The following is a 21,312-nucleotide window of genomic DNA, read 5'->3' on the forward strand; positions in this document are numbered from 1 at the left end:
TTGTGCTAAGAAGAAACCGTGCTTGAACTATTATTTTTCCTTCCAAGAGTATTTATTAAGATTGTGGTATATTTTTGTCGTTATTTGGTCTTGTGCTAAGCCTTATATAAAAATCCTTATTTTTATAATACTACTGTGTCGTGTCCATTTGTAGTGTATTCACTTTATTACTGTATGTGGTCATCAATGCTTAACGCACTGCCTCTGAGATAAGCCTGTCTGCTTTGCCAAGCTACCAAGGGGGTGAGCAGGGGTTATCTAAGTGTGTGATCCCCTTGCCCTGACTAGAAAAGGTGTGTCCCTATTTGTCAGAAGTGTATACCTCTGCCAACTAGAGACAGCCGCTTCTAACATGCACTAATGTGCGGCCTTATTGCTCCGGGCTCGCTAGCGCCCCCCCATTTCAATACCTGGTTGATGGGTGGATTGGAAAACAAAATGTGTACCAGGCTCTGTGTTTATGGATGTTGTCTTTTTAAACTATACTGCTTACATTTTGTAAGGATATAAGCAATGGACATTGAAACGGTTCCCTTCAGGGCCATGTAGTCATGTCCTTAACTTTTCAGGTAAAATCACTCACTGATTTCTGAATATTGAGTGAGAGATCATTAAGGTAACCATGTTGTTTCTGCTTACATTTCACATGCTTTACTTAATCTTGCATTTCCCTATGAGTGTTTGCTTTTACTTTTTTTTTTTTTAGGCAGCATATTACTCTTATCAAGTGCATAGATTGAATTGAGCCACATCCAAGTGTTTATAGCGGGCACAATTAGGTTGTAGCTGAAGGCAGTGAGAGTTTCTCTCAGTGGGGCAGTATTGTGTTCAGTGGGGGAGGGGATGTGGCACTATGGCCAGAGCTGTCGAATTTGGAACTGGGGAACCGGGTTCAACCTACATGACCAGTCCACCAGACCACTGTACTGAGGGAGGGAGCATAGTCCCATGCTAGACCTTAGAAGGCCTGATGTCTTAGCACAAGCAGGTGTGCCCTAGTGGTGTCAATTGTGGGTTAACCTTGAAGGCCTGTCCACCACAATCCATACTGAAGTTCATCTCCAGTCTTGCGGGCAGGCTAACGAAACAGCACACCCTAGAGCAACAGTGATCCAGTCACTGTGACTCTGTCACTGAGGTCACATGAACCTTGAGCAGGTTATGGTGATGCAAACGGTGTGACCGCACTAGGTACCTATTTCGGGTGGGTGTGTAGTGTTTGCAAGTATATTATGGTTTAAAAAAACTTGCTGCCTCCTTCCTGGCCTCTAGCATTTTTCAGCAACAATAAAAATGTCATGATAACTTCGGTGATTAATGTTCTTCCTAGAGAGTTCAGAGTTTTGTCTATTGGAAGGGTTGACTCCTGGAAAGGTAGCACAGAGGGTTAATGTGCCTGCTGCAAAGAACATGAGCCATGCAGATCACAAAGTGCACATATTGTTAACTAGGTTAGTAGGTTACTGCTTTTGTCAGAGAGATCCTTTTGTTACTTGCAGTTTATAAGTTAAAATCCTAACATAGAACAGTGAGCTATTAAACTATACTGCCTACTAGTATGGTTGTCATGTGGCTTCTACACCTTGTAGTCCTTTGCCTTATGTAATATTTCCCATACAGTAATTTACACACGTATAAATAATTGTCTATGTGTAGTGTGTGTGATGTAAAGTGCTCTGACACCGTACATTGGTATGAGTGGCACTGTAAATCAAATTAAATGCATCTGAGAAAGAGAGTGGTTATGGAATCTTGAGGGGGACTGTTAAAGGGTCGTAGTGAGGGAGTCCAAGGCGTAGGTGATCATTGGGGGCACCAACAAACATTGTTGCACAGGGCACCACCAGCACTAAAGCCGGCCCTGCCATCGAGGCCAGTCTGCCTCACCCATTGGTACCTCCATTGGCCTTGTTTCAGCAGTAGTAGCTGCAACTCGCCATGGATCAGCAATGCAGGATTTGTACGCACACCAAACTAAGGGGCATATTATCAAGAACGGCGTTAAAATTATCACCGCTTTAGCGGCCGAGAACTGCAGCTAAAGAGGCGATAATGGGCTTGATAATATGCCCTTGTGAATTTCCATAGAAGCCCAGGTTCAAACTTCACAGTCTCTCTGAATCATGCACAAGCACTTTTAACTTGTGCTACCCGCTTTGGAGCCACTGGAATTATGCAGCAATGGGGGACAAAATTATGCCGCAGTGTTGACTAAATTATGCAACTGTCAGGGGGTGCCTGTCTGCCCGGGGCCAGGTGAGGACTTTAATGCTTGTTCCTTTCCGCCCCGAGTGCAGGACGGCCACGGTCCCTATAACGCTGCTTGGACCCTCCCGGAGCTGGGAACTCCGCCAGTGACGTCGTCGGCCGTGCTCCTATCAGGAGCGAGGGAGGAGCTGAAAAGGCGATACCCAGAAGAGGGTCGGACGTCATCGACCACCCAGGCAGGTGTGGAGAGGGAGTCGTCCGGTGTGGCCACGGAGGCGTTCAACCCCGAGGAGACGGAAGTTTCAGGAATCGAAGACCGGAGAAAGCCAGGAGGCCAACGAGAGAACGAGCTGCCACGCTTCAGGAGAAGTGTGGCACCACACGGGTTTTTGTTGTTTTCTTTCTTTCGAGTGCCTTTTCGGACCCCTGACGTTGAAAGACCTGAAAGGCCCGGACCCTTGAAGCAAGACAGCCGCAGCAGTGCTAATTCTGGGATAAAGACGATTCCTGTTTTCTTTATTTTGGACTGGATATTTGGAGCTGGACTATGAACTGGTAATAAAGAATGCTCCCTTTCAAACCTACTTGAGTATTAGTACTTCGTTTATGGGTCCCCCCCACCCTGTCCCAACCATCACATGTGGCGAGCCAGCCAGGAGCTGTTTAAGGAAGAACCGGCATCTGATAAAAGATGGAAACCCTCATACAACAAGTGAAGGAGGGGCAGGACAAATTGGAGTGGGCAATAGGACAAACGTCTACCCAGGCCAAAGCAGACCGCACAGCCTTCACCGCTGCTATACAAGCTCAAGCGGATAATTTACTGAAGCTTGCTGAAGGGCAAAACCAGCTCATGGTAGTTCTGGTACAAGGGAGAACTAGCGCCCCTCCCCCTGGAACGGTGGTACCTCTCCAGAAGTTTACGCCCGGGGATGATCCTTTGGCTTTCTTTTTGAATTTCGAAAGGGCTGCCAGGGCCAGTGCTTGGCCCGGTGATAGGTGGCCATTTTACCTTGCCCCTCTGTTAACGGGTGAGGCACAAGCTGCATACCAGATGATCAATAAGGATGGCACTGCAGTGTAGGCCGTGGTAAAACAGTATATTCTAGACTGTCTCGGTGTGGACGAAGAGACCCATAGACTAAAATTCCGACAAGAATGCGGAACCCCAGGAGATCTACCGAAGGCTCTATTTTACAAGCTGAAAGCAGCAGCTGACTTGTGGCTCAAACCACAAGAAGGGAACATGGATGACGTGATGAATAAGATTTATCTAGAACAGTTTTTGGAGGCTTTGCCCTATGGGACTCAGCGCTGGCTAAAACAACATGCAGGTTTAACCCTCGAACATGCCATTGAAATGGCCACATCCTATGCCCATGCCCAAGGACGACCTCCTATGAAAGAGCCCGAAAAACTCAACAAACATATCCCCGGAAAACCCGAGAAGAAATACCCAAAGATACCTATAGAACCTATACGAGCAAGGTTCCCCAAACCTGATGTGCCACCCACTCCAGGTCCCCAATGTTATGATTGTGGAGAATGGGGTCATATAGCGAGGTATTGTCGTAAAAAGAGGGAGAAGGAGGAGGAACCCATGGATGTGAGCTACGCCCCACAATCCCTTCTATACGCTCAAGAAACCGGTCCAGTATTCTACGTGAGTGTGAACATACATGGCAGGGTGGTTTGAGCGTTACTTGATTCTGGGTGCAGGCATTCGGTGGTACGACAAGAATTAGTTCCCTCCTCCTGTATGATGCCACGGAAAAGTGTTCACATCAGATGTGTCCATGGGGATGTTAGGGAATATCCCTTAGCAACAATCAGCCTTTGTACTGCTTCAGGGACTAGGACGAAAGTAGTGGTTGGGGTATTGACTACACTTCCTGAACCGGTGATTATTGGAACCGACAATCCAGGGTTCATAACCCTCATGTCTGATGCCATACAAAATATACCCCAGAATAACCTCCTTACGTCAGAACCATGGGCTAGGGATACTCATTTCAGAACTGCACAACTAAACGATGCCTCTCTCACCAACGCCTGGCAAGTAGCCCGCTCAAATCAGGATCCTGCGAATAGAACCTATCCCACCTTTATCGAATAAAATGGGTTGTTATATAGGCTGGCAAAGAACGATGCGATTCCCCAGCTCTTAGTACCCGCAGATTTCAGGGATCAAATCCTATTTTTCGCACACGCCCATCTGTTAGCCGGACACTCGGGCGCTGAAAAGACAGGGCAGGCCATTTTGCAACACTTCTTTTGGCCAGGGGTCTATGCACAAATCCAACGCTATTGCCAAGAATGCCAAATCTGTCAGCGCCGAAACCCCTATGTTCCCCCTGCTGTACCCCTGAACCCTCTACCCATCATAGGTAAAACTTTCGACAGGTTGGGGATGGACCTCATAGGCCCTTTGCCTAAGTCTGCTAGGGGTCACCAGTATGCCTTAGTCCTAGTGGACTACGCCACCCGCTACCCTGAGGCTTTTCCCCTCCGGGCGGCCAACTCCTCTTCCATTGCCCAAAAACTCGTAGAGGTCTTCTCTAGAATGGGTTTTCCTCGCGAGATCATTACAGATCAAGGAACACCTTTTGTTTTGCGTTTAATGACACAGGTTTGTAAGCAGCTTCGTATCACTCACATCAAAACATCAGTCTACCATCCCCAGACAGATGGGCTGGTTGAGCGATATAACGGCAGCTTAAAGCTCACCTTGAAGAAACTGCTATCTGGGGACGGTAGAAACTGGGATCAGTTGTTACCTTTAGCTCTTTTTGTTCTCCGCAGCCAAAAACAAGCTAGTTTAGAAGCGTCCCCTTATGAGTTGCTCTTTGGACGGAGTCCAAGAACTCTCTTGGAAATAACCAAAGATAGTTGGGAAAGAGAAGGAGCCCACGAGGCAGAAGCCTTACTGGACTATACCCGGCAACTACAAACCAGGCTTCATAAGCTTAGAACCCTGGCCCATGATCACCTAGCAATTGCTCAGAACAAACAAAAAACGTTTTATGATAAGGGCAAGAAGTGGAGGGAACTGGACGTTTGTGATTGGGCTTTGGTCCTGTTACCTACATCCACTCATAAATTAAAAAAAGAATGGCAAGGTCCTTTTAAAATCATCAAAAAGATCGGTAGAACCACGTATATCCTGCAAGTGAAGGGCACCAAGACTCAAATGTACCACATAAACTTGTTAAAGAAGTGGCTGGGAAAACCTCCCCAAGCGGTTCATACACTTACAACTACTAACCACACTGTTTATGACACTCCCATCAATCCCGATTTAACAGAGATACAACGCAAAGAAGTCCTGTCTCTTCTTCTCCGTTACATAGACGTGTTCTCAGACCAATTAGGGAAAACACACATAGTAGTACATTCCATTCCCACTCCTCCCGGGATAGTCGTGAAGCAAAAACCCTACCGGGTCCCTGAAGCCAGAAGACGTGCTTTTCAGGAGGAAATCAACCAGATGCTCCGCTCTGGGGTGATTGTACCTTCACACAGTAATTGGTGTTCCCCAGTGGTACTCGTTCCAAAACCGGATGGTAGCATTCGGTTTTGTATCGATTTCAGGGCCGTCAATAGGGTGTCCAAACAAGATGCTTACCCACTCCCTCGTGTGGATGAACTGCTGGAACGCCTTGGTGAAGCACGTTATATCACCACTATAGACCTCACCGAGGGGTATTGGCAGATTCCCCTAAACCCTACAGACCAAGAGAAACCAGCCTTCTCTACGCCCTTGGGTCATTATCACTTCACCGTTCTTCCGTTTGGATTGCACGGTGCTCCGGCAACCTTCCAAAGGGCTATGGATACGGTGTTGTCGCCACACCAACAATATTCTTCCGCTTACTTGGACGACATCGTCGTTTTCAGTAAGACGTGGGAAGAACATACCAAACATCTGGACAACGTACTCACCAGTCTGAGAACAACAGGCTTCCACATAAACGCCAAAAAGACTAGGGTCGCCTTTAGGAAGGTAAAATATCTTGGATATGTCTTGGGCAATGGTAAGATAGAACCCCAAACAGAGAAGGTGAAGGCTATCTTAGAAGTCCCCTATCCTAAGACCAAAAGGGATCTGAGAGCGTTCCTGGGCCTTGTAGGGTACTATAGAAGGTTTATCGCTCAGTTTGCTGATATGGCTGGACCCCTCACTGATCTCTTAAAGAAAACTCACTCTTCTCCCAGGTTACCAGCCCCCACTCCCAAGGAAACAACAGCTTTTCAGGCACTTAAAACCGTCCTCACTACTGCACCAGTATTGATCTCCCCCGGACTTCCAAAAACCCTTTATCCTACAGACGGATGCCTCGGGCATGGGTATTGGGGCGGTTCTTTCACAAGAGGACAAGGATGGGCTAGAAAGACCGGTACTCTACATCAGCCGTAAGCTGTTCCCCCGAGAAGTTGCCTACTCTACTATCGAGAAAGAATGTCTGGCGGTCCGCTGGAGTGTGGACAAGCTCCGATACTATCTCGAGGGGAGACCCTTTGTTCTGTATACGGACCATGCCCCGTTGACCTGGCTTCAAAGGAACCGTGGTCACAATGACCGCATTCTCAGATGGTTTCTGGCTCTTCAACCCTTTCAGATTGAGGTCCGCCATCGGAAAGGAGCGGAACAAGGGAATGCTGACTTTTTGTCCCGGTTTCCTCTTTCCCCCGATCGGGGAAATCCCGGGGGAGGGATGTGTCAGGCGGTGCCTGTCTGCCCGGGGCTGGGTGAGGACTTTAATGCTTGTTCCTTTCCGCCCCGAGTGCAGGACGGCCACGGGCCCTTTAACGCTGCTTGGACCCTCCCGGAGCTGGGAACTCCGCCAGTGACGTCGTTGGCCGTGCTCCTATCAGGAGCGAGGGAGGAGCTGAAAACGCGATACCCGGAAGAGGGTCGGACGTCATCGACCGCCCAGGCAGGTGTGGAGAGGGAGTCGTCCGGTGTGGCCACGGAGGCGTTCAACCCCGAGGAGACGGAAGTTCCAGGAATCGAAGACCGGAGAAAGCCAGGAGGCCAACGAGAGAACGAGCCGCCCCGCCACGCTTCAGGAGAAGTGTGACACCACAAGGGTTTTTGCTGTTTTCTTTCTTTCAAGTGCCTTTTCGGACCCCTGACGTTGAAGGACCTAAAAGGCCCGGACCCTTGAAGCAAGATAGCTGCAGCAGTGCTAATTCTGGGATAAAGACGATTCCTGTTTTCTTTATTTTGGACTGGATATTTGGAGCTGGACTATGAACTGTTAATAAAGAACGCTCCCTTTCAAACCTACTTGAGTATTAGTACTTCGTTTATGGGTCCCCCCACCCTGTCCCAGCCATCACAGCAACAAAAAAAGGCTGCAGCGTAATGCAATATATTTTCTTATACTTTATTATTTAGACATTTTTACACATGTTAAGTCTCTGTTCAAGTTCTCTGGAAAGATTCTGCCTCATTCGTATCAGTATAACATACAAATGCAGCAGTGAGAAAGGGGATCAGTCAACCTTTGCAAAGGGCCGTCCACTTTGTAGCAATTCCAGTCACGTTTTTTAGTAACTTGTTATACGTTTGAGCTACAAAAATGATTGTAAGATTATGCACTGGTTGATGTATTATGTGGCAAGTATGGCAGAGCCATAATTAAATAGAAAACATTTGCAAACTAGGATATTTTGGCATTCATGTTTGAACTGCTCTTGTGGAAGAAGGTAGGCGCAGTGCTAATGAGAGAAACGGCATGGCTTGGAGGCAAAGGGCTTGTGATTCCACTTTTGAGAGTATTTGGGACATTGTGTGATTGGAAATATATTCCACTTTGTGAATGTATTTAAATGGCAATAACTCCTATTAAACCTTAAATAATCAAGTGTGTCCATTGGTTGAATTAAATAACACAATAAGGTGTAACTGGTCGGTGAAATGCCAAACAAATACTAAAAATTGGGATGTTTGGCACATTCTGGCCACACCTCTGACTCTGCTCACTGATCCAATCCTTGGGTTATCCCTGACCTCAGAGTCTCTGCCCACAGTTCCCCTACTTTTTTTCCCCCACTTCGACCACTGTTAATACACACATGCTGGCGGTGCATGATCATGCAGCTGAGACGCCTCCCGATGTTAGTTCCTCCCAGGTTACTGTAAGTTGCCAGAAACCATCACCCCAAGTCTCACAGGGGCGAAGGGCAAGAAGGGCACGCTGGAGAAAAGACATTTTTTTCAAGTGACAGAAGATAACATTTCTGCACTTCGTTTAAAAATGTGGACACTTCTTAATCTTAAACGCACATATTTTTTAAATTTCTTTCAAATAAGCAAATGTAGTGCTACGAAAACAGTCATAGGCGCCTTTTTGTAGTACATTCCTTACATGTAGAATTGTGTCTTAAGGCAGTCGCATGTTGCACATGTTTGGTAAAGGAACGTTAGTGAATAGATACCCCAACAGTCAGAAGAGACGTGGTGTAACTTAAGGCAGTCGTAAGTTATGCATGTTTTCATAAGTCAGCCTTAAGTGCTCAACAGTAATGCTAGCTCCTGGGTACTCTGGCCTCCATTGAATAGTGATTTGTTGGATGGTCCCTACCTCTCCCTTACTTGTGTCCCTGTTATGACCATTCCAGAATGGTTCCCTCATATGTGTGTCATAGCAATAAAAACGCACGTGAACTGTACATTTGCATGCTCGTCTCACTGAACGAGCTAGGGAAATTCTCCTATAATATTATAGCTCCAGATACATCAGCTTGTTAAAGGGTCTCCTTGGAACTAACTATGGGCAAAGCACTACGCTACGCTGGTGTAGTTTGCGAAGTTTGCGCTACTTTGCACTACGTGAATTGCACATAGCACAGTGCAAACACGCGTAGGGTAGTGCAGCAGTCATTTTTTGCTTGCTCCCGGTCCTCAACAGCAAGTTGGCGACCGCGAACGAGCAAAATGACATCCAGGCGAGACTTTTTCCTCGTTCGCGATCAGCAATATCAATTTGCCGATCGCGAGCGTGGAAAATAAACCTCCCGGCGGGATTCTCAACGCGGATAGGTCAGGTCTCTCATTGCGAGTGGTCGTGTAAGCTCACGACCGCTCGCGATGAGAAACTACCAGTCTGCGTTGAGAAAGCTGCTGCTCGAGTAGAAATCTACTCGAGCGGCAGAAAATGACCGCTTGCATTGTTCAAGATGCGGTTTGCACTGATTGCACGTGCGGACAAGCATCCGGCACTGTGCAATCAGTGCGAAAAGCATTTTGCACAGTGCACTACGCAATTCGCGTAGCTCGCGTAGTGCGAAGTGCACTTCGTGTAGCTATGCGTAGTGCTACTACGCAAACTACGCCCAGGGTTACTTGGAATCCCTCAGAACTTCTGCTGAGGTTCGAAAGACTACATGGCCTTTACATTGGTATGAAATTAACAACCTTTGCTGGCTCTGGCTCCCCTTCACTTCTCTCTCTTCTCGCACTTGCAGCAGCGCTCAAGCGAAATGACTCACATTTCTTCTTCATGGCTGGAACCTTCAGCAGTTTAATTTCCCCTCAGCAGCAGCTTAGTGGCAGAGGACGAAGCCTCTTTTGTAGTCTTAGGATTTATGACTGCTTGTCAATAAGCTCTTTGTATAAATACCCAAATCTAGCATCTCACCAGCAACATGAGCATGACACTAGCAGCATCCGTAGCAGGCATTGGAACCAGTGGCATGTTCCGTAGCAGGCATTGGAATCAGTGGCATGTTCCATGCCAAGGAGGTAGCCTTAATACCTGTACTCACAGGATGCATCTAGTCTGGACCTTTGAACTAGGTGTGAGCAAAATAGCAAAAAGAAGAAAAGTTGCACACTCTTGTGAACATGTATGTTAAATTTGGGGATATTTTGATCTCGAGAAAGTGTCATAGTCATTGAATGTCACTCATAATTACACTGAAATTATGGAAATCTCACACATGAGCAATCTGAAACCTTGGCAGCTATGGGTCTTCAGACAGACTACTGTACTACTCCGCGTCTCCTCGCTCGGCTCTGTGCGGGGGAAAAAACACAAATATCTGCATAAATAAGGCTGCACGTCCATGTCCGTGCAGGTGGATTTACTAATTTAATAATTAGAGGTGCAGCACACAGATGACTCCGCCGCTGCGTCTGCGCAGTTCACCCTTAGGGTGGGGATGGTGTCTGGTGATCATGCGCATTGGGGCTCGTGCAATAAAAAGTGGCGTGATGGTAAGGCAAGGTCAAGAAGGCTTTCCAGAGGCCAGAGAGACGACCCAAAATTTAATTATTTCTGAATTCTAGAACCCTGTCTGCTGCTCGCAGGTGAATCTAGTGTCCGTCCTGCCAGTCGTTTGCATTAAATCATCATGGCACTGTTTGGGCGGGCGTTGCGACTGGGCCAGCATTAAAAGCAAAAGGTATAGCCTTATAGGCCCTGCCCGGTTCTGCGCAGCACAGTGAATTTGTGAGCAGGGCAGAGCGAGGTAGTGACCCTGAGACAGCCTCACTGAAGCACACCGTTGGTTAACCACGCAACACATCCAGAGGAAGGCTCCGCCGCCTGCACTCGCAGCAAAATTAAGTATGTTGACACTGCACACAACCATAATCGTGATGATGTATCAAGTGCACACACAGCATCAAGCACACACGGAAGCACCACTGAGCTGGGTAACAGTAATATACAGCTACACACAACAAGCACACACAGAGCACTGCTGAAGCACACACTGTAAGGCAACCTGGATAAAAACACACAATCCTAATCAGTGTCTCACAACCTCCATGTAAGGCACACAGTCTAAATTAAACACATACAGTCTCAGCAAAAGACACACTCAGCTAAACACACATGCACACACACACACACAGGCACAATCAGACGTTCATGCGCAATCAAACACATACATGCTGGACCTATCAAACCAACACACACATTACATTTTACAAACATATACACAATCTTAATCATAAGCAATCAGACGTTGTCAAGTAGACATTGCATCAAACACACAATCTAAAACACACACACACTATATGATTTAAATAAACACACACATGTAGGTAGCCTCATGCAGATTCTCACTCCAGACTTCATACAAGTACAACCACCATCTGACTGATATTTCACAAGTTTCACTTGTGAAAGCATACGCCCCCTCCGGATGCCTTCACACACAAGTTGTGTTACTACTTCATATTTTCATACTATACAAAAACCACCCTGCTGCGTTGCAATGGCCGGGATGCCCCTGTTGGGCAATGTTAGACTCGACCAGGAATGGCCCCTCTGTCAGCACCAGGTAGCATGCTTAGCAAGAAAGGGTATATTCCAGAATAAAGAGAGGATTTGTAGTTAATAACGCCTACATTTCATGTACATTATCTACAACTCAAGTAGAGCCAAGTAGAGCGCTTCCTCTTCAGGACAAGAGTAGTGCGTGTGTCTGGTGTTGGTTGTATGATTGGGAGTGCATTTGGGAGACTAGATAGGTGGGGCTTTTTCTTTAAATAATAAGCATGCTTTTTTTCAGCATAGTTAAATTTTTAGCATTTATTAGAGGCAGTACCATGTGCAAGGTTCCTCTGTTTCATAGAGTAATTTGTGGATTCTGTCCTGTTTTTGTCTTCATGAAAGAGTTATATGTGGTTGTTTGCAGAGAGGGCACAGCCAGACAAACGCAGAGAGTGTTACTCTTGGCTTCAGTGCTTGGCTAAGTGTCGGGATCCGGATGTAAGTTGGTCTCTGGGATCTCAGATAAGTATACTCTCTGGCGCAGTTTGACCTAAAGTATGAGTTTTGGATCATCTGTCCAAGCCCCGGCAAGAAGACCATTGGCCCAAGGTGTGGTCAGTCTTAGAATCAATATTGTTTTGGTCACCCACTTGTCCTTGCAATGCAGACAGCCAGAGTCAGTCATGAAATCCGGATTGGATACCATGCTCACATTCAGTGTACACCGGAGGCTGGGCTCCATTCCCGTCCAGCGCCTTAACAAAGGTATTGAGATCAAGTGACACTTTTGAGGGACAGCTGGCGATGTTGGGGCCATGAGACCTGTACTTAGAAATCAACCATCTCCACAGACTTGCCTCTCCCACCGAATGATTCTGACTCCATGGTTAGCTTATTTCACATTATGGCCACTGTTGAAGGTCACGTAGACCAGAAGGTTTTCAGGATGCCAGAGAATCCCAGAATTCAGAGAAAACGCTCTGTCAAAGAGCCATGTTCCAAGGCTTTTGTAAAAGCTCTCACCAAGAGCATTGTACGTAGGTTGAAGGTCTATTGATTTAAAAGGATTTGAACCTGAAAATCTGCGCCCTCCTAGGCAAGATTTCCTTCAGCCTGGAATGGACAGCATGTAGAAAGAGGACAATCTGTAAGAGGGAGTTAATGGCAAAGAATTTACAAACAAAATCAGAAATGACCACAGAGTGTTCGATTCATAATAATAAAAACAGTGGCGGCGCGTCCATTGGGGGCGTTGGGGCGTTGCCCCCCCGCCCGCATCCGCAGCTCCCTCGGCGTCTTTGAACTGAAGTAAACTCTCAGTTTACTTAAGTTCAAAGACGCCGAGGGACAATGCCTGTCAGTCAGCATGATGCAGGACCGCCCACCCCCTTCCAAGTCTGAAGGGGGTGGGCGGTCCTGTGTCATGTTGACTGACAGGCATATTCAGGGGCAGGCAGCAGCACAGGTGCGCATGAGTGGGGACGGAGGGCACATTTTTCAGCCTTGCCCACGCATGCGCACTTTTGCCTGCACGTTTTTTTTTATTTTTATTTATCAGTTTTATCATATAAAAGGGCAAAAAAATACATGTCACACTTCAGTCATAAGCATTATACAAGATGTGTACAAAGTACTATATCCAAGATCCAAATTCTGCAAGCATCATAAAATCATAGAGGCACCGTACATAATACATATATACATCAAAACCTAATTGTCAGGAATGGGTATACACCCGTTACGACGCAACTTTTACTCCGCACTACCATTACAACGCGGGCATTACAACGCATGGCATTACAACGCATTGCGCTGGGGGGCGCTCTAGGATAAGAGGTAAGTTTAATTTACTATCCAACACCTTCCCTAGGGTCCACGGGGACTGGAGTTAGAATAGTAAATTATACTTACCACTATCCAGCACCCCAAAGCGCTATGCGTTGTAACGGTATTCGTTGTAAATACCGCGTTGTAATGGTACGCGGAGTAAAAGTATGCGTTGTAACGTCATACATCCTCAGGAATGGCATATGTTGAAAGTTAGGAATGGATCACGGTGTCAGGAGCCTGTTTAAATAAATCTGGGTTGGCACGTAGGTACTCAGAAAGCGAGTCCCAGATATCTGAGGGTTTTGATGCGGTCGGCAACTCCTCTGCGTATAGCAGAAAATTATCCCTGCAGTAGGCAGCGTCCATCAGCCAGTCTTTAATTATTGGGGCGCGCCTGCTGTCCCAGTGCATAGAAAGTCTGCGTTTCGCCAGTAGCAGTAATATAGCCATAAGTTTCTTTCCTTTCGCTCTGAGTGGAATGTCCAAACCCAGCAAGCACACCCTAGGAGTACATGGAATGTCACACAGCAATAGCTTCGTCAGATGGGCAATGACATTCACCCAGTATTGCTGCACCTTCGCACAGCACCAAGCTAGGTGCGCAAAGTCCGCATCATCTATATTACATCGTGTACATTTTGCATCATCACGTAATTTAATTTTATACAGCTTGAGGGGGGTGTGGTATACCTGGTGTAGATATTTATAATGAATAAGACGCAGGTTACCGTTGGGGGTGAGAAGTGTGGTTAGTGTGCAGGCAGCCGTCCAATCCTCCTCTGTGAGGGGGGCATCCAGCATTGCAGACCATTTATCTCTCATTGGAGCGGTGTCAGCGCCTATCTCGTCCTGTGCTTGTCTGTATATTTTGGACAGAATGTGAGCCTGAGTAGGTGTGGTGATTAGTAATTGCAAAGAGTGGAGAGTTGGGGGTTTGTTGGGGAAGGTGGGGTATAACTTTCGAGCCGCGGCCCGTAGTCGATGGTAGAGGAATCGGAAGAGCAGTGTTTGGTTACTAATATATGCCAGATCGTCATGTGTAATGAATGATCCATTGGGATAGAGGTCGCCTAGAGTCGAGAAGCCCGCCTGTTCTAGTATTGACATGTTATTCCGTTCCCTCGTGACTGATAGGTTGGAGTGCCACGCTAGCGGGAGGCTTGGTGCGTAAATAGGGGATTTATGGGCCAATGTGCTGAGTCGTTCTCATGCATGAGTCGTGGTGCGGATTGTATTTATCTCCCGTACTTCAAGATGAGGCCTAGTGTGTGATAAAATGCTTGTGAGTGGTATCGGGTTAGCGTCACCTTCTTCAACAGCTAGATGTGGCAAATACCGTACCGGGTGGTGCCAGTAGTATGTAAACTGCGCTTGTGCACATAGGTAGTAGAGGTAGGCATCAGGTACCGTGAAGCCGCCTGCGCTATATGGGAGAGTGAGGGTACGAAGACTAATCCTGGCTTGCTTCCCTGCCCAAATGAGCTGTACAAATGCTGTACAAAGTCTGGCAAAGACCGAGGAGGGAGGAGTGATCAGTATATTAACAAATAAGTATAGCAGCTTTGGGAGCACTACCATTTTTAGCAAGGAGATTCTGTCAGCCAGGGATAGGGGGAGTGTTTTCCACCTCTGTATCTGCGTTTCTATGTGGTCGACCGCCGTACCATAATTATGTCGAATAACTAGTTCCGTATCCCTGTGCACCCATATACCCAAGTATTTAATTGTATCGTCCTGCCATACAGTAGGGAAGTCTAGGTGCGGAGGACTAGTGCATGCGGTTAACGGAATCACAGCAGATTTGTTCCAGTTCATAGTAAGGCCTGACTGTCTGCCAAATTTCACATACTCCCGGAGAACAGGGGATAGATTAGTGTCTGGGTCCCGAAGGTAGAGGACCATATCATCCGCATAGAGCGAGATACTTATAGGCCGGAGGCGGAATCCGAGCGCAGTGTGAGCATATTTTTGGCGAATCTTACAGGCCAGCGGCTCCAGCACTATTGAGAAAAGTAGTGGGGAGAGTGGACATCCCTGCCTGGTGCCCCGCTGTATGGGCATGGACTCAGAGACATATCCGTTAACCTTTACTCGGGCCGTGGGGTTTGTGTACAACAGTTTAATCCAAGTTAGCATACGTAGGGGTAGGCCAATCTGCCTCAGTATCACAAACATGTATGTCCACTCCACCGAGTCAAAGGCCTTGGCCGCATCCAATAGCACCGCCACTGCACGAATATCCGGATTCAATTGGTACATTAACGTGAAAATCGTGCGCAGGTTGTGTGTGGTGGACCTGTCAGGGATGAAGCCCAATTGATCAGGTAGCACGATCGTGGGCATGAGTGGTTGTAATCTTGTGGCAATTATTTTCGCTAGTATCTTTACGTCCGTGTTTATTAATGACAACGGTCGATAGGAGTCTGCCCTAGATGCGTCTTTATCGGGCTTGAGTAGTGCTTCTATAAGGGCTTCTCGCAATGTTTGCGGGAGAGTGCCATCAGTATGGGCCTCATCATACATTTCGAGAAGGTGAGGAATAATATCCTCAGCATACGCCTTATAAAATTCTTCCGTAAACCCATCAGGGCCTGGGGCCTTCCCATTTGGTAGGGACTTGATAGCTGTAAGAGTTTCCTCCTCTGTTATGGGTAGTGCCAGGGATTCTCGGTGTGAGTCCGACAACCACACCAGCGCCACATCCGCAATGTATTCTAATATTTCAGACTCTGTGGCTGTGTGCTGTGTGGTGTAGAAGTCACGGTATGTTTTAACAAACGTGCGCAGGATACTGGGGGTGTCAAAGTGCAATTGTCCCTTTTTATCTTCTATTTGCGTAACCAGTTGTTGCTTATATTGCATGCATACCTTCTGTGCTAGTACGCGACCTGGGCGGCCTCCCTCCCCCAGCCTGCGCGCCCTGTGTCTCTTGGATGTGTATCGTATTTCGTCGTCTGCCAGTTCGTTATATCGTGTGATTGCCTCGCGTATGTCAGCTAATTTCCCCGCATCCTGTGTGGAGTCATACTCCGCCTCCAGCTGTCGAATATCGTTCTCACAGTTTTGTAATTGTGTTCTGATATCTTTCAGAATCCCAACAGTAGTAGAGATACATACCCCTCGCAGTGTCGCCTTAAAAGCCTCCCAGAGTGTGCCAGCGCTATCCACAGACTTGCTGTTGACAGCGAAGAAGTCCTCTATGGCCTTGTGTAATGTCTCTTTATATAGTGGGTCAATGAGCGCTGCGACGTTGAAGCGCCACGTAAACGGGGGCGGGATGTATTTTGGGACAGCTAGGGACAATACCACCGGGTTGTGGTCCGATAGCGTTTTAGGGAGGTGTGTGACATCAATGGCCCACGTGGAGGCCCGCTCAGACAGTAGCCAATAGTCAATCCTTGACCAGCTGGTATGCGCTGCAGATGAGTATGTGCTTTCTCGTAGGGCTGGGGGACAGTCTCTCCAGACATCGCGTAGATTAAATTAGTTGATGCCATGGAGGAGAGCGTCTGCCGCGTGTTTATGGTGTTCAAAAGTATCATGCGAGTGATCCTGAGCAGAGTCTAGGGCAACATTAAAATCCCCCCCCAGTGCCATTCTACCGGTGGATGGTCTCACAATTTGGCAAATAGAAACATATAGAAAGCAGGATCGTCGACATTGGGTCCGTATACATTGACAATACCCACTCTAGTGCCACGCAGTGTGCCAGTAACAATAACAAACCTGCCATTTTGCTCTATATCCGTGCATTCCAAGCGAAACTGAACTCCTTTACGTACCAGGACCGTCACACCACGGGCATAGGAGGAGTATGTGGCCGAAACAGAGTGCTCAGCCCATCGGTATCCTAGTGTCTTAGCCTTGCCAGGGAGGAGGTGTCTTTCTTGTAGGAGTGCCAGATCTATGGCGTGACGATCCAGACAAGCAAAGACCTGCCTGATTTTCTTAGGACTATTAAGGCCCCTAACATTCCATGTCATCAACTTTAAGTGTCTACCCATAACCATTCGAGCATCTCCATTGTACATGCAAGTGCACTGTGCCATTTAAACTGATACATGAGTCTCCAGATCTAGAAGCACTGATGTGACAGAAGCATACTGTGACAGCATTAACCTTATTAGAATCCCATCCCCCACCCACCACCCACTATGCCATCCCAATCATGACAAAGCCTGCACCCGGAACAGTCTGCCCGTAACAAAAAAAACAACAGGTGAGTACCCACAACATCAGAGTACTTTCGAACTTGGGACCCCAAACAGGGCAGTTAGTGTGGATCACACAAGGGGGGACCGGTCGCAGCCCGCCAGTAGCCCAGAATAAATATGCCGGGTGATCGCGTTAGTGCGAGTCAGTGACAGTTGGGTCTCGGTGCTCACGCCAGAGAGTTCAATACCAGATATTGTACCACCTCCCACAATCAGTTAGACATAACATTCCAAGTAAAGTTTCGCAAATGTTTCAGCCAAGTAATTGCGTATATATAATCTACCAAGGATACAATAGGAAGAGCGGGTGAGCAGTCATGACCACCGCCATGTGGCAGTTGCGTTGTGCAGGTTATCGACAGCAAGCAATTGCAGTTATTCTGCATCTGAAGGGGGGTCTTGTTCGTGTTGTTGACCACGTGGTGATTTGCGTCTCAGCACATGAGGAAGATTCGCTTGCAAATATTTAACCACTTCTCGAGGTGTGTTGCAGATCACGCTTTTCTCATTCAGAGTCACCTTTAAGCGCGCTGGATAGAGCATTGCATAGGGAACATCGTTATCTCTCAGCTTCCGTTTGATGTCCATGTACTGTTTTCTAGCCTCCTGTACCTGAGAAGTAAAGTCTGGGTATATGGAGATGTGCATGCCTTCATGCGTGAGAGGCCCGAGTTCACGGGCTTTCCGGAGCGCGGCATCTCTATCCCTATAGTTCAGCAGTTTGGCAATGATAGGGCGTGGTTTAGCTCCAACTGCCGGTTTTGGCGCCAATGTGCGATGTGCCCGCTCTACGATGAATACCGCGGAGAAAATGCCTTTTCCCAGAATGGTGGTCAGGAGAGTCTCGACATATGCCTCCATGTTACTTATATGAGTCGTCTCTGCAATTCCCAAAATGCTCAGGTTACAGCGCCGCGAGCGCGCTTCTAAGTCCTCCGTCTTAGCTGCCAGGCTTTGCATGAGTGCGTCCACCCTTTTTATGTTTCAGTTCAAGCTGTTGTGTTGCGTCCTCGGTTTCTGATAACCGGTGTTCCGCCATATCCATGCGCTCGGCTTGTTTATCCAAGCGCTCCGACATGCGGTCCATCCGATAAGTTAGGGAGTCAATCTTTCCGTCTATGTTGGTCAAGGTGGATTGAATGGTGGTGAACATAGCTTGAACATCTATTGTTGTCTGAGCCGTAGAGGAGGGCACAGCATCACGGATCGGCGTCTGGCGGTCACTGGATGGCGTGGGCAGTTTCCGCTGGTTGTCGAATTGAATTTTCGTTTGTGTTTTCTCCGGTTTGCCCATGTTGATGCCGAGAGAGGCAGACGGTGGGAGTCGCAGCTGTCCTTCCTCGGCCCGCCCGTCTCAGCAGCAAGGCCTTGGCCGAAGAGCAGGGACAGATCTCGGCGGGAACCCAGCAGGTCGACGATCTCCGGTCAGTGATCGGCTGTGGCGAGGGCTAGAGTCAGAGCGTCCCCACAGTATCTGACGGCCTTTCGCAGGTTTTCAGAGTCGGGAATTGAGAGTGTATAGCTGGAAAGGAGCCGGGGCTTATTGCGGCCTATTCAGCAAGGCCCACACAAAATGTTGCGTCGGCGGGCGGCAGGCCCAGCAGACAGTCAGAGTTGTGGAGTTAGCATATGATGATCAAAGCAGGTCTTGGTTGATTCCTGTGCATGGGGTACCCCACGCGACACTGCGGTAGAGTGGAGAACCAGGATAGTCAGGGTTAGGGCGCGAGTGGGTCACAGACGCCACCCGCGTTACATGGGAGAGATGGTCTATCCAAGTCCGGCAGGTGCAGCAGCGTTTCCTCACCTCTGTCCCGATGTCGCCACCTCAGCTTTCCACACCTCGGGGACAGTGCAGGATAGCAGATTCAGCCTCTAGTTGGCACCTGGTAAGGAGTGATTTCAAGTCGGCGCGGCTTCTTTGGGCCGACACGGCCTGTAGCGCGCCTGTGCAGCCGCGGGCTCGCGTAGCAAGTACGTGGTCACGTACGTTTGGGGAAGGCACCGCGCCACTGTGTCGTGTCGGAGCCCTCGCTCTGATGTCGGCTAATTTTCACGGGGATTGCATCAGTCGGTAGCGGTGATTATCCACTCAGCAGGCAGGCATAGTTTGTCGGTTGTAGCACGTTGAGAACCAGGATTTTCTGCAGGATAGTGGCTTGATCCGGAGAGCTCGCCTACAGCGCGGCCATTTCCAAGCGCGGCTAGCTCCGCCCCCCTGTGCCTGCACGGTTGGCGCATGCCCATTAGAAGAGCGAAACCTCGCTCTCCTAATGGGCAGGTGGGCAGAAAGCAACCATGCCCTGTGTCAATCCTAGCGCTGCTCCAGTGCCAGGATTGGCTGAGGACGGAGGGCGGGGTAACGGTTTCCGCTCCAGTGAAGGCGCCAAGGTCCCAGAAGATGCGGCGCTGCGGCTGACCGGCGGGTAAGTTTTTTTCTTCCTTTAAATTAAAGTCTTTAGGAAATTATGCAACAGACTAGGTGGAGGTGTACGGCCAAAGGGGAGAGAGTTTTGGAGTGGTGTGGAGTTGGTATGGGTTCAGTCAGAGACAGCAGGACATGTAGTTGCCTCCACGACGGGCCTGCCAGACCTGCGCCTCGGAGCTTCCCTCACAAGTGCACAGTTAAAGGGAACGTGGAAGGGAAGGGATGATCTGTTTGAGGTGTCCTGTTGGGGCTACCATCGAGGGAGCACACACCAGCCGCTCCTGGGTTTTTCAGACACTACATCTGTGACTTGAGCAGGAGCACGCTGTGTTCAGCACACTCTACTCAATGATAAACATATCACTGTCGTGTTGTCTTGATAGATCGCTTCTCCAAGCTTGGGAAAGTGCCAGCCTAGTGGAGCGTCTCTCTTGGTCTGATGTGATAAATTAGGAAGGCGGCGGGAAATGAACACATGATTAGCTACACAATCAATTTAGGATTTTTGAGCACACAACTTACTTGAGTGTATTAGTTTGTACAAAAACCTGCATGAACTCAAGCTTGCTTGTCACAGTTCTATGACTAGTGATTTATTTTAGGAAAGTGAAGTTATTCCTTTCAAGACAGCGCCGTTCAAATCTACAATGTGTACACAACATATGTCGGAATCATCATAGGAGATACTGCTATGTACCGTTTTTAGTCAAAAGCATTTTTTCGCCTCCGGAAAGAGCACATGGCATAACGGTCAGAGCTGCCAGCTTTGATGCGAGAGAACCAGGTTCAAGTCTCGACTTCGGCTTAAATAATGTGTTGTCCTGCTCTACAAAAGCACGCCCAGCAGTAAACCCTGTACCACATACATGCACGTTAATGCCATACCTCGTGTACGTGTGTTCACAGTGACCAACTGGTTGGCGTGATAAAGTTGTGTTTGTATTTAAATGCGTGACAGCACAGGCGTCACTCCCTCCAGACGCACTTCGCGCTGTCTATGCTTCCCTCTCAGGCCCAGAGTCCAGCTGTCTTCGGCTTTCAATCGACGTTTGTCTCCTTTCGCACGTCTGAGCTGTCCGCCACCGCCTCTGTTTGTGTGTCTCTGTTCTCCACACTCTTCTCAATCTGCCTCCACGTCTCTCCATTGGCATTACCCCTCTCTCTCCCTGTGTCTTCCTGTCTCTCTCTCTCCTTCTCTGAATTGCATTCACTCAGCTCACTTGAATATTTCTGTTAGCTGTACCGTATGCCTCTCTGTCCTGTCTGTCCCTGGACTGACTGCTACTCTGGTTACTGTTTGTCTGTACATATTTTTCTGAGGTTTAGCGCCTTTCTTCCAGTCTCTGTGTCCATCTCTGCTTGTTATACAGTTCCTGCCTATATCTGTCCTTGATTGATCGCT

This window comes from Lissotriton helveticus, chromosome 11 (assembly GCF_964261635.1).
Source record: "Lissotriton helveticus chromosome 11, aLisHel1.1, whole genome shotgun sequence".
NCBI classification, from domain to species: Eukaryota; Metazoa; Chordata; class Amphibia; order Caudata; family Salamandridae; genus Lissotriton; species Lissotriton helveticus.